The sequence below is a fragment of the Ochlerotatus camptorhynchus genome, unplaced genomic scaffold (assembly GCF_037179485.1).
Source record: "Ochlerotatus camptorhynchus isolate MF236.1 unplaced genomic scaffold, CSIRO-AGI_Acam_v1.1 ptg000370l, whole genome shotgun sequence".
Taxonomy (NCBI): Eukaryota; Metazoa; Arthropoda; class Insecta; order Diptera; family Culicidae; genus Ochlerotatus; species Ochlerotatus camptorhynchus.
Window position 1 is genome coordinate 5,704,419 of NW_027040858.1, and position 13,983 is coordinate 5,718,401.

Below are 13,983 nucleotides of genomic sequence, written 5' to 3' on the forward strand. Positions count from 1 at the left end.
CCTCATCAAAAACGATTGGTGATGATGACACAAAGTTGTTTTGGAGCGCGCGCGAATAAGACCTATCGGGCGATTTTCTTTTGCTCTTTTGAACAGGAGGAAATTCACGGAAATTGACGAATCTGATTTGAATAATTGCAATGGAAATTGTAGCAGCGTCATCGTTTCGTTTTTTGCGGTTGACTAAATTTGCGGTGTGGTAGTCTTTGTATGATATGCTCTCAAAATACTCATATTCTTAGAAAAAGGATTCATTCGGTTAAATGACGTAGGATTATTATAAATTCAGCGAGAAAGGAAAATTGAAAATGGAAAATTCGAGATACGAAACCATTAAAGCTGCATACAACTCGATTGACATCTAATTACCTTCGACATCTTCATTAAATCCAATTAACAACGGCATCGCAAGCTTCCCTGTCACGCCACACATCAAACAGCACACATCACCAGTTTACCACACCACTCCGTAATTGGCTCAATTTACAATCATCGATAATCCCTGCCCTTGCTAACCCTTTTTCCCGATAATGTGACCACGGACAGTCATCGACCAGCACCGGGAAAAACGAAGAAACAATGGCACACGCTCGCCACGAAACCGACCGGTGGAACTCTAATCACTTTATCCGATCTAATCATTCGAAACACCACCCACATTAATTGCATTGCTCGGCCAGCCAAAAGCCAGTGGGGTAGGATTGCATGACGGCAATAATAGCATTTCCACTTTGACTGAACGTGTGCTATTGAATGACGATTCAGGTTCTGAGAACATTTCCCCTTTCACTAATAGTAGTAATTTGAGAATTAGCAATAAACATTGAGTAGGCTAACGAGCTCATATTGCTATTACCAATAAGCCTTTAATCGGCATTATTTAGTGCTAATGAGCAGCTGGAAACAATAGAGCTTTATAAAGACATTAGCTGAGATCTAAATTAGCAACTAAAGTGATTATATCAACTCAGTAATGTACGAGGGCCTGGGATTGAACCCACGACCTTTTTTTTTAATAAGTATGCAAAAACGGTCGCCACTAGGCCACCGAGCCGCGTACATCACAGCTAACTATTGTACAGTGATCCAGAATGGGAGTTTTTGTGCTTTTGTCTTAATTTTAAGACATTTGACGTCTTCGATGATTTTTTTTTTTGCTTACAAGCTGCCCTTTTTGACCGGTTGAAAGATTAGCTCTTCATATAATTAAAAAAATTCTCAGTACTTCTTTTCATTCCTCAGACTCTCCTGAAGATCTCTATTGTTTCCTGGAGTTTACGGAAATTTCCTTATGTTCTCCTGATGATGTTCCTGGAATTGTTCAGAAATTAATGGAACTGCCCAGAATATTATTTAACTTCCCTTTAAACATGGATCTTGTGTGTAGCTTTCTTAATGTTTTTAAGTTCATTTCCTGAAGCTTTTTTTACTATCCTTAAATTTTCGGAACTTCTTGATGGTTTACTTTATTATACTGAAATAAATGGAACTGCCATAAAGTTCTCGAAACGAACCTAAAGTTTTAGGAACGTCCCTCAAGTTCTCACAGTTTTCCTAATATTCATGGAACTGCCCTAACATTTTCAGAACTTACCCGAAGTTCACGTAATTTACTCAGTCTTCGAGTTAATTTCCTCTTTTGATGACAATGGCTTCATTAACCTATTTCGCACTAATTCTTATTTGCCATCGAGTTATTAACGAAAATGAAAGTCGATGAAGAGAATCGATCAAAATCACTTGCACTTGGTTACCAAATTTCAACTCTGAATATGGCAATGAGTGTGTAAAATGTTACTCAAGTGCATCCTCCCTATTCGCACACGCCCAAAGACTTGTTTCGTCTACTAACGACTCTCTGATGACAGTGTTGGGGAAGCAACATATGCATGTATGTAATTGGTGAATCTGTTAGTTATTTCGACACTTTGGACAATGCTTGTAATTTACCATTTTTTTTTTAAACAACTGTCTTAAGCATTGTGATCTTCTCATAGCTCTTACCATTTGATTTCACTAATTTGGTCTTTTGAAAGCTGCTTGTTCTTTTCCCAGGCCATTCTATTTGCCTTGGATTTTTTTTTTGGCTGAGAACTTTTTTTGACTAAGTTTCACAAAAGAAGATTTTTCCTTTTTTTTAAAGATTATTCGGTTTTAGGTTGAAGCAAAAAAATATCGAAAGACAAAACGTCGACAAAGCATTTAAATGAAACTCGTACACATTTTCCAATTATGTAGGATTACCTGGACCTTTGCTGGAGTAACTTCGGAGGAAGTGAACGCCTTATCTGTTAAAAAACTTAATTTTTGGTCGAATCTACGACTGGCAATAAACAAATCTTCTCGACAGGCCGCTTCAGTTCACCAGACGCTGTTTTGATGGTGACGACTCGAACAACTCCATCGCTACCCGGGTGTACATCCACGATTCGACCCATACGCCAACGCATCGGTGGTAGATTGTTATCATAGATTACGACTAAATTTCCTTCTTATACCTGAACTGGTGGACACCAGCGCTTTGACCTGCCCTGTAGTTGGCAAAGATACTCCCTCTTCCATATATTCCAGAAGTGCTGCAACTGCTGCTGGACAACTTGCCGGCGGTTCGTCGGTATCAAACGTTAATCTTCCCCAGGGAACGACTGCAAAGACGCTCCGACTAGGAAGTGTGCTGGAGTAAGCGGCTCTAGATCGTATGGAAACAGCTTCGGAACCATTTGATGGAAATTCAAACTGGAAGCGGAAAACATCGGAGTTTGGAAGCCAAGTCAACACTAACGCCTTGACGGAAGGATCTGGGTCCAACCTTATACCCTCGGAAGTACGAATCGCAAGATTGCCGTCGGGTATTCCATGCAAGACCTCTGCACAATTGGATGCCCATTTTCTGAGCTGGAAACCACCGCTGCTCATCATCTTGTCCAGGTGAATCTGCAGCTCCTTGGCTTCTTCAACGCTGTCACAACCCGTGATCATGTCGTCCATATATGTGTCTTCCGTAATCACCTTGACTGCTAACGGATACCATACTCCTTCATCCATTGTCAATTGGTTGAGTGTACGAGATGCGAGGAACGGAGCTGGTTACGTTCCGTAAGTGACGGTGTTGAGCTCGTAAATGCCTACCTCCTCTGATGGTGAACGCCGTCAGAAGATGAATTGGAGTGGTCGATCCACAGAGAGAACGAATATCTGACGGAAAATTTTCCACGTCAGCAACCAGGATTATCTGCTTCGTACAGCAGCGCAGGATGATGGATCGAAGATTCTGTTGGATTACTGGCCCTACCTGTAGTGCGTTGTTCAACGACAGTCCCGTAGACGTTTTGCATGAAGCGTCGAACACCACGCGGACCTTGGTGGTGGTGCTGGTCTCCTTCAACACCGGATGATGCGGAAGGAAACAACGTTTGATCGAACCTTGATCCTCTTCTACCTTCCGCATGTGCCCTAATTGCAAGTACTCCTCCATAAATGCAACATACTGTTCCAAGAAGACGTCGGAATGCGATCTCCATAGGCTCGCCCAACCTTGGTATGACGCTATCGTCCTTGGGAAGGGAAACAATATAGCGGCTGTCCACTTCATGCTGCACCGTACTCGCATACATCGCTACACAGCAGGTTTGATCAGAGGAATAAATGTTAGTCGATTCTATGTCCTCTATATAGTCCAAAACCAGACAAGTAGTTCATCCAAGCGATACGTAATTGCTACATTGGCGTTGCATTGCAAATTGTGAATCCTCCACTAACTACCCAACCAAAAACAGAATCTTGGAGTTCTGATAGTCGCTCTCCTAACGAAATCTTCCTACCAGAATCGAAGAAGTTGAAGAAAGCCTCTATTCCCAGGACGAGATCCACTCCTGTTGATACCCAGAATGATGGATCAGCAAGCTCGATTCCTTCTGGAAGTGTCCAGCTACTGGTGTTTATTGTAGTGGTTGGTAGATACACAGTGACCTTCGGCAGCACTAAGAAGCTCATCTTGCGTGGGAAACCCGAAATCCGGGACCGTATTTCAGCCGATATCCGATGCTTGACCTTGGTAGCTGCCTCACCAATACCCAGAACTGAAATACGCGTGACCTTCAAGCGTTGACTAAGACGCTCGGAGATGAAATTGCTTTCTGTGCCAGAATCCAAGAGAGCGCGATTGCCATCGTTATCCTGAACGACGACGACTGTCGTAGCAAGGAAAACCTTCGACGAGCATTGATGGGCTGCGCCTGCCACCAAGCTGTCAGTAGCTGCCATGTTAGATACTTGCTGAGAAGCGGAACCAACAGCTGTTTGTGATGAGGAAGAGGATGAAGCTTCCAATGCTTCCTTGGATACGTTACTGCCCTTGGTTGATATCTTGGAGTTGGAGTCCCTATCAGGTTTAAAACAGACCAACGTGTGGTGTCGACCCTTGCAATTGCGACACGAGTACTTCGACTGAAATTCCTTTGCCTGATGTCCCTGCCTGAAGCAGTTCCTACACAACGAATGGGACCGCAGTAACGAATCCTTATCCGTCACTGACATTCGTTGGAATGTGCCACATTGGACCAGTGGATGATTTCCCGAGCAGGCTAAACAGCGCCATCCGGACGCTTGGACAGTGTTGAGGCTAGTCCTTACTGCAGTGCTCCTTTGCCTCCCTTGCCACATCAAACCAGATTTCATAGGATCTGCAGTCTTGGATGGTAAATTCGAGAAGTTCCTTGAGAGTGTCCTGTTCCTGGGCCGAAAAAAACTCTTCCCAACCTTGGCGAGTAGACGGATCTAGACGAGACGTCAACAGATTAACCAAGAGAAGATCCTTGTAGTCAACCGGTTGTACAACATTTGCACAATCTTTTCGAACTTTTCAACTAAACTATGCAACTCGTTAACGGATTCCTTGGATAGGATGGGTAACTTGAGGAGAGATTGGATTTGGCGTGTCTTCAGTTGCTTGCTGTTGTTGTACCGCTTCAACAGCATAGCCCATGCAACTTGGTAATTGGCAGCGGTGATCTGCAACGAATCGATCAACGTCTTTGGTTCCCCTTGCAGACATCCCTTCAAGTAGTGGAAGTCTACCGTCTTCCAGTGGATCAAGGAAGTGAATAAGTCCCGGAAACTCAACCACTCGTCTATCTCCCCATAGAAAGATTCCAGCTTAATATGCGGAAGACGAACGGGATCAAGCGTGGCTGTTACTGATGGTTCAGCACCACGGATGCATTGGTCCAACGATGCAGGTTCCTGCCTCTCCCTAGCATGATCTATTAATATGGATTTTGCTTGATAGTAACGGTCGCTAAACTCCTGTCTTTGTATCTCGAATTCGTCCTTTTCATCGTCGAAGTCATCTTGCAATTTAAGCTCGAAAATAAATTGATCTCACAGTTTACTCTGCCTTTATAACATTAGCAGGTCTTCAACATATAAAATTCATTTAATTATGCATAACACAAATTATAACTTGGCTCTGTAAAGTTTATTCGATTAAGCCTGTGCAAATAAATTAATTTACAAAAAAAAACTAATTATTTTAAATTTATAATTTATCCTTTATCATACGTCTATTTCAATAGTTCTTCATAGCATTGTGCATTTTTTTTCTCATCAGCATGACCCACCAAAATTATCATAATAATAAACAAAGGACCTTTTTTGGTAGCTTGAAGCTATGTAAATGGAATCAATGTGATGAATCATGAAGTCGTCAAAAAAGTAAAAGGTCATGTTAAGAAAGACAAGCACAAACACTACAAGATGTTTATCTCACACTATGTTCAGTAAGCAAAAACGGTCACCAGAAGGGTCACCGAGCCTTTTCCATCACAATAAACCACTTCGACGACCAACGATCGGTCAAGCTAGGCCCAAATGAAAATGTTGTCGCTGGAAGGATTAAACTATGCTTTTGACCCTGTATCGAGCATACTTTTTCACACCATCCCGACCAAAAAATCAGTAACGATTTCCTACCTTTTCTTCAAACAAAAAAAACCAACCTTCCGTTATACGAAAAAGCTTGGGATTAGAGCCACGATCCTATGCTCAGTGAGCAAAAATAGTCGCTACTTGGCCACCTCTTTACGTCATAAGGAACCATCACGGTCGACGACAGCCAGAAGCTATTCAAATGGAAGAACGTCCCCAGCAATACTCAACTGTTTTCAAACCCGGATCGAGCATAAAACAATTGGCCGCAATGATTGCCAATACTTTTTTTTTTTTTAATGAAGCACCCTAATGAGCATAAAAAGTTTAAAAGTTTCATATTCTTCAAACCACCAACAAACTTCGAAAATTGTAACATCAATAGACATTACCATGAAACAACACCCTCAGGGGCAAACATCCTCTTATCCTCCGACTGTGTGAAAAGTGGGCGCCAAACGACCATCCCTGCTGGTTGTACTTCAATTTCCATTCCGTTTCCCAACATGAATCTACCATTCGCTTGTGCCTTGAGTCGTCGTCTTCATCTTCGTCAACTAATTGGATTGAAAGTCAATTAGAAGCAAATAAATATCAATTTAATATGCTAATGAAATCATGACACACTCACGCACTGAGCCACACACCCGCCCCCTTGCAAGTGAACAGGCATTTTGTAGGCTGCCTCTGACGGGGCGAATTCACAGAAGGTAGGTACTGTCGTTTCGTATTTCCACGTAGGTTGGTTGGGTAGGCACCGAACCAACAGAGCTGGAACGGATGGATCCGCATTTTGGGAATAAAGGCTAAAATGGAGAATGACGATGGGAGGGGGTTGAGCAAAGCAAGGCACCATCGTTGTTTTACGTGACAGACTGTTTACGTTTCCCGGCGATAGTGATACGTACACAGAGGCGACGGCGGCGGCGAGGGCAGAGCCAAACGAATATGGCAACATAGTGTCTACTGCCGTTCAACATTGTCAGGGAGAAAATGGCAGCGAAATGGACATCCGTCGGGCAGGATACCAGCCAAGTTTCGATGCACTGTGTAAGCGCTGCCGGCGTTAGACTGGTTCCCCTTTTCAGCTATCTCGAGACCCATTTAAGGATCAATTCTGGATTATGGCTACGGACTAATCGGATTAGTCTTAGAGCCCATCAGGCCTCCGAATGATGGTATGAGGTTGAATTTTTTTAAGAATCTGGGGCCAGGCCAAATTTCGAATCTACTGAGACCTAGAAGATAGGTTTTGTGTCATAGTGAAATTTGAAAGCTACTTCAAAACCTGGAGGATTGAGAAGTATTGTAGATTCCAGAACATGATCACATTTATGAGGACACAGAATATAGAAGCAAAAAAACATGGACTTGAGAAAAGAATAAGAACTAAGAATGGATTGCCAATCCCATGCTCCATTCGTTTGGTTCTTAGTTGAAATTTTATTGTAATTAAAGAAAAATATATATACAGCCATTGGTTTTCAGAATTTCGTAAAAAAAATTGGTAGTTTTGTTCCTTATCACAAAATATTAGACCTATATTTTTCTTAAATTTTGTTATTAGGGTGACCATTTCCATGTTTGGGTGGTCCAAAAAGTCGATGTTTTTCATAATGACTTTTTTTCAGAAATTCATAATTTTCGAACCACTGGAAAATTATGTTGGATTTCAAAGATCAACATATTAAAAGGAAGGTATTACAACATATTTTTTGGAAACAATATAATAATATTAAAAAATTGGGATTTTGTATTGAAAAACATTGATTCAATTTGTATTTTTTTAATGGTTTTCATGGTTTGTAAACAGAGGTTGCAAATATAGTTTTATATTTTTCTTTGAAATTATACTAATATCAAAAATCAGCGATGTGATTTTTGTTCGTTTTTAAGTTATATATTTTTTTTAAAGATATCAAGTTTTGGGTTTTCGCTCAATACTCCTACATTATTGGCATCGATGTGATTTTTGTTCGTTTCTGAGTTATATATTTTTTAGGATATCAAGTTTTGGGTTTTCACGCAATACTCTTAAATCGTTTGCTATGGAATGGTTCTATATGTATATATTTTTTAATCCCGAGATAAATTTACTTGTTGAATACACAACATGATTAAATTTCGGTCGTAAACTAGCAATCGACGGTCTGATAAATCGTAGAATCCAGGATTGAAGGTGATAGAGCTGATGCATAATATGATTTACGATTATATAGGACGTCAAACATCAAGTGCCATCTGCTTTCAATGTATTCTTGACAAAATTTCAGACTCTATACAAAAACTGAATACCAAGGTAGTTTTGAGTTTAATTTAAAGTAAACTCTGATTAAAATTCAAAAGAAATTTGAATTAAAATTAATACGAATATCTGAAGTTAATTCCAAAGGAACTCTGAAGAAGACTCACTCGCGAGTTTGAAATAAACCGAGCGTAGCATTTTTCTGAGGAGTAGAATGCCTACTGCCAAATCATTCCACTGAGCTTCAGAACTTGTGAGCGAAAGAGGATAAAATGCGAGTGAGGTTTGCTGCCATTCATGTTTTCTATCACAAACTCTTACTCTCACTCTGGGTGAACTCTGAGTTTCTTGCGTCGAACAAAAAAGTCATCCAGAAGTCTCAAAAAGCGCACCTCACGTCAAATCGTCCTCTCGCTGAAGTTCACTCTCCCTCCCTCGCTCTCGAGGAGTATTTGTTTACTTCTTCCACATTCCTGCCGCCACTCACTCGAGGTGAGGGCTGACTAAACTCGCAGGACAAGAGTGTGAGTTTGAGGAGTTTCAGCAAGCCTGCTCCAAGGAAATTTGAAGAAGAATTTCAAATTCAAAGAAGTTTCAGAGATAAAAAGAATCCGGAGCATAATTCCATGGGAATTTTCGGATAATACTTCGGGAGTATTCTAAGCGGAGGAATATAATTAAATCTGAAAATAATTCTAGGATATCTTCTGCGAAAAAGAAATCCAGGAGACTTCTGACTTTTTTTAATGGGAAATCTATGTATGCGAGCGAATTCTTAGGAAAGGGAAGGAGCAAAGTTTAAAAGGTATTCTGTAATGAATTCAATGAAAATTCTGAGAATAATTCCAAAGAATTTCTTACTGATGTGAAATGCTCATTTTAATTCAGAGGAAAATTCCACGGGAATTGAATTCTGAGGATGATTGCAATGACAGGGTGTCTACTCAATCTAAGGAATCAAATTCCCTGGGTTTTCCAGGTTTTTCCAGGTCGGATGAAAAAAATTCCAGGTGCATACAAATTATACACATTATTATTTTATCTATTTATCCATCTGGAATCCCTTTTATGTACTTATTGATTTATGTTATTTTCGATTGTTCAAACTTGGGCGTTGGTACTTATAAGTCGGCACAGCAAAAAAGTTATTGAATATTACAGCAGAACAGATAAACATAGGTTGTTTAATATTAATTTGTACAATTTATGTTTAGTAAATGCACCAATAGTAAATACACCAATGTAAACCAATAGTAAATAGTAAATAGTAAATATTACCAGAAATTTTAATAAATATTAAAACAGTAATTGATATATTAAATATTACCGGAAAATTGCTCTAGTTTCGGCAGACGTATTTGCTTTATTATTTTAAATAAAATGAGAAAGATAAGGTGAACTTTGTGGAGAAGAACATGGTTGCTCAGGAGGAACACAGGCAGGGATCTGGCTCATATTGTCCTTCAAGAGCTGTGATATGAAGATGAAAATGGATTTCAAAACCTCGCCAGGATGTTGAAACCAACTTTAGACAAGCTAGTGGGAAAAGTTCTCACTAGATCTACATGATTCCTTGAGTCCTGAAAATTTCTGTTAACAACTCAATTCTGCAAGATCTTCAAACCTTCTGACGTCCCTGAAGTTTTGTTTCTGTTCTCGGGTAAAATTTCTTTAAAGGTCAACAATCTTTCCTGACGATCTGCAAATTTCTCGGTAGTTCTACAGATTTCTTTGAAGTTCTGTGTGTTCTTCAGAAGTTCTGCAAATTTTCCTAAAAATCTACAAAGTTCCTGAATGCCTGAAGATTTAAAATCCTTGAAATTCAACAATTATCTCTGATGTTCACAAAATTTCTAATAATCTACAAAATTCTCGAAAGTTCTGTAATTTTCTCTGCAGATTTTCATGATTCGATGAATATCTGCAAATATCTCTGAACATCTATACAACTTTCTAAACAATGAAAAGATTATCTAGAAATTTTTTAGCTTTCCTGAAGTTTTAGGGGTATTCTGAAGTTTTTCTAATTTTTCTGAAGCTGTGCAAATATCTCTTAAGATCAGCGAATTTACCTGAAGTTCTGTAAATATTTTTCAAAATCCAAGAAACACAGTAAAATTCAGAAAATTTATTTAAACATCTGCTAATTTTTGAGTAGATTTACGATCTACCCTCTGAACTTTTCTGAAGTTCCTAAAATTTATTTCAAATCCTGTAGAGTTTTTTGAAGTACTGTATTTCTGCTCTAAAGATCTACGAACTGCCCTGAAGTTCAATAAATTTCACAGTAGATCTCCGAACTTTTCTGAAATTCTTTAAATTTCTTTGTGGATTCTTGATCTAAAGATCGGCGAACTTTCCCTAAGATCTGTGAATTTTGCTGAAGTTTTGCAAATTTTTCTAAAAACGTACGAACTTTCTGACGTTCTATAGACTTCTCTTAAGGTCTACGGACTTCTCTGAAGTTCTTTAGATCTATCTATTTCCGACTTCCATGGAGTTCTGCAAAATATTGTACTTTAGTACTTAGCTGCGATTTGTTTTTGGAATTGAGGTGCTTTTCATTTTCATTTGCATTTAACGAATTTTTCTGAAGATCTCACATTTGTGTGAAACTGTGAAACTTTCTGTCAAATTCCTGCAAATATCTTTAAAGTTCTGTAAAGTTATCTTAAGCTCCGTAGCTCTATTCCCAAGATCTACAAAAAAAACTTGAGGCTCAATAAATTTCTCAGTAGATCTGCAAACTTCTCTGATGTTTTGTAAATTCCTCTCGGGTTACCCTGAAGATTTGGAAACTTTCATTGAAGATTACCTAAAGTTGTCAAAATTTATCTGAAAATATTTGAGCTTTCTTGAAGTTTTAAATGCCTCTCTAAAGATCTACAAATTTTCCTGAAATCATGTAAATATTTTTTTTTAATCGCCGAACTTCCCTGCAGTTCTGCAATTTTTACTGAAGATCCATTAACATTTCTGAGATTCTTCTGATTTTTTCAGAAGTCCTGTAATTTTTTTCAAAGTTCTGTAGCTTTGTTCTGAAGATCTACGAACTTTTCTGATGTCGACTAATGTTTCGAGGATCTGCAAACTTCTGTGAAATACTTTATATTTCACTGTAGATTCTTGGACTTGTCTGAAGTTATGCGAATTTCCCTGAAGATTTGTAAAATTTCGCTTATAGTTTTACAAATTGATTTGAAATTATTTTTGCTTGCTTGAAGTTTTGAAAATTTCTTTGAACATTTATCTGAAGATCTACGACCTCTTGTGATTTTGTTTTTATGAATTCCTGTTAATAACTTTTAATTTGTTTGTAGTTCTGTTCTCAAGATCAACGAACTACCCTGAAGCTCAACAAATTTCTCAGTAGATCTCCGACCCTCTCTGAAGCTCAAAAAAATTCTATGTAGGCTCTCAGACCTGCGTCTGGCATGCTTATTCTTATACAATACATGCTTCGTATGCTTCCTTTTGACGGTTGCCAGTCTCTCTTCTTCGGTCGTTTCCTTTTTACGACGATTTTGATCCTCCACATACAAATCAGCGAAGAGCGAGCGTGACAAGACTCTCTGAATGAACTTGTCTCGTTCGCACACGTTGTCTTAGCTGTCAGATGCTTGTCAAGTTCAGTGTACTTAAGAAACGTTTCGAGAAACTGAGCGAAAAACTTCTTTTGAATTACGAATGAAGTGATAATTGGAAAATTCCCTGAGTGGAACCAAAATTCCCTGAATATTCCAGGTTTTTCCAGAAAAAATAAAATTCCCTGTAAAGTCCCGGTTTTCCAGATTTTTTCAGGTAGTAGACACCCTGAATGAAATTTCAAGGAACATTTCAAGGGAATTGCAATTATGTTCCGGTGATATTTTTTAGATAATTCAAAAGAGACTTCCAAGGGAATTGTAAAGAGCAGTTCAAAGAATTATGGGAGTCCTGAGCAAAACTTCCAAGGAAATTCTCGAAAAATTTTATTGAAATTTCTGGAGCCTACAGAGTGAATGCTGAGGTGAACTCTTAGTGAATTTTCCGGAGAAATCTCCAGAGAATTCCTGGGTGAAACAACATCAATTATTAATAATTTGAAAAGCATTGCAGATTGAATTCAAGGAATGTTTTGCGGATGATTTTCAAGAGCATTATGATGAAAATTATAAGAAAATACCAGAAAGAGGCCTAACATGAAATCTGAGGGTATTCTGAGATGATTCAAGCACATTCTTCAGAAAATAGTGAAGAAATCCTTTAAAGATAAGAGTATCAGGATGATTCCAACATAGAATTTATTTCAAAATTTTATATAAATTAATAAATTTTGTGAAAATGTTTAGAAAATTGTCTGATCCTGGATTAAGAAAAATCTACAAGACTGAGGTAGTTTTAATTTAAAATATGCCGGACATGGAGAAATTTCCCCGATTCTGGAACGTCCATCTAAGTCAGAACAAATATCCAAGTGTTTAAAAGCTTAAGAACTTTAGTTTAATGGTAAAAAATTCAACCATTATAATAATTACATTCAAAGAGAGATTTGGAAGCCAAGATCCCAATAACCACATCCGAAATATTCCGAGTGACTTCAAAACGAGGTCAGAATCTTATTTGAGTAAACACTAATCATACGACCTATCAAACCACATGATAAGATCATTTTTGATCACATATAGTCTCCAGAGCAAAATGTTCACACACGCACATGTTCTGGGTGTCCTCGGAGAAGTAACGTAACGTAAAATCACATGGAAAATGTAATAACTAATATTTGAATCTAAAATGGAAAGCCAGGTGATAGGGGAAATGGCTCTAATGTAGGCCTATGGATCTAAGATTGGTCCCATCGCTAAAAATCTGCTATTTATCAACTTTATCTAGATGAACGGGTCATTGGGACGGTACTAATGGATATTTTTGGTAGCTATTGAAAATTTAGTCGATTGCTGAAATTATGTATGGGCCCAAATTAGGGACATTTAGGCCGACATTACATTCATTTCCCCCATCTAAAATAAATAAAATTGGTCTAAAAAATTTCAGAACTACCCTGACACATAAAAGTCCCTACTTCCAATGTGCTGAACTCATTATTGAATAATCTCTTTAAAAAAAACTCATGAGAATTGAGGTTCAATTGGACTTATAAATATTTCAATCCGAAATGGCAAAGCTGGGTGATTTCCAAAATAAATTAAATTAGATTAACTATTTTCAAAAATACCCCGATTAAGGAGATACCATGCTCCAAATATTTTGAAATCTTTACAGGCTAAAGACTTTTGAAACAACTCTTGATAAGTGAAGTGCAATCAGTTTAAAAAATATGTGAAATGGCCGAGCAGGGTGATTTCAGAAATAAATGAAGATTCCGCAACATACAAGTCTATGTTCTACATATTCTGGAATCATTACAGACCAATCTTACTGTCGCTTATTTCACCACCATCTTAATTATCACCCCAAGATGTGTGGCTCGGACGCTTTGGTGTCGGTGTTTCTACCGACTGTGATTCATGCCATTCTTGTTTGAAGACGAAATTATTGAGACGTTTAGACCGACGTGGAGAAATTTCCCAGATTCTGGAACGTCCAAATAGTCAGAACAAGTATCTGAGTGTTTACTAATGACTACTATGACTAATGGCCAGACACCCCCCGATAGTGGCGATAGTGCTACATCTAGAAATGATCAGAGCCTTTGATATCTCGACAAATTAAATTCCAAGAACTGGCAGCCCTATTGTGTTGTGTTGTGTATGTTGGCTTAGTATTATAAACTACTCAGAACTTTCATAAATTGATCTTTAAGAATTCATATG

At 38.4% G+C, this 13,983-nt stretch overlaps 2 protein-coding genes across 5 annotated transcripts in view; both read right to left on the reverse strand.

Moving 5' to 3' along the window:
* The window catches only part of LOC135710128 (low-density lipoprotein receptor-like), an 852,116-nt gene that overhangs the window by 637,298 nt on the left and 200,835 nt on the right, over positions 1-13,983 (reverse strand). The window lies entirely within an intron of this gene.
* LOC135710154 (uncharacterized) overlaps positions 1-13,983 on the reverse strand; it is a 267,613-nt gene that overhangs the window by 167,914 nt on the left and 85,716 nt on the right. The gene's annotated exons all lie outside the window — the stretch shown is intronic.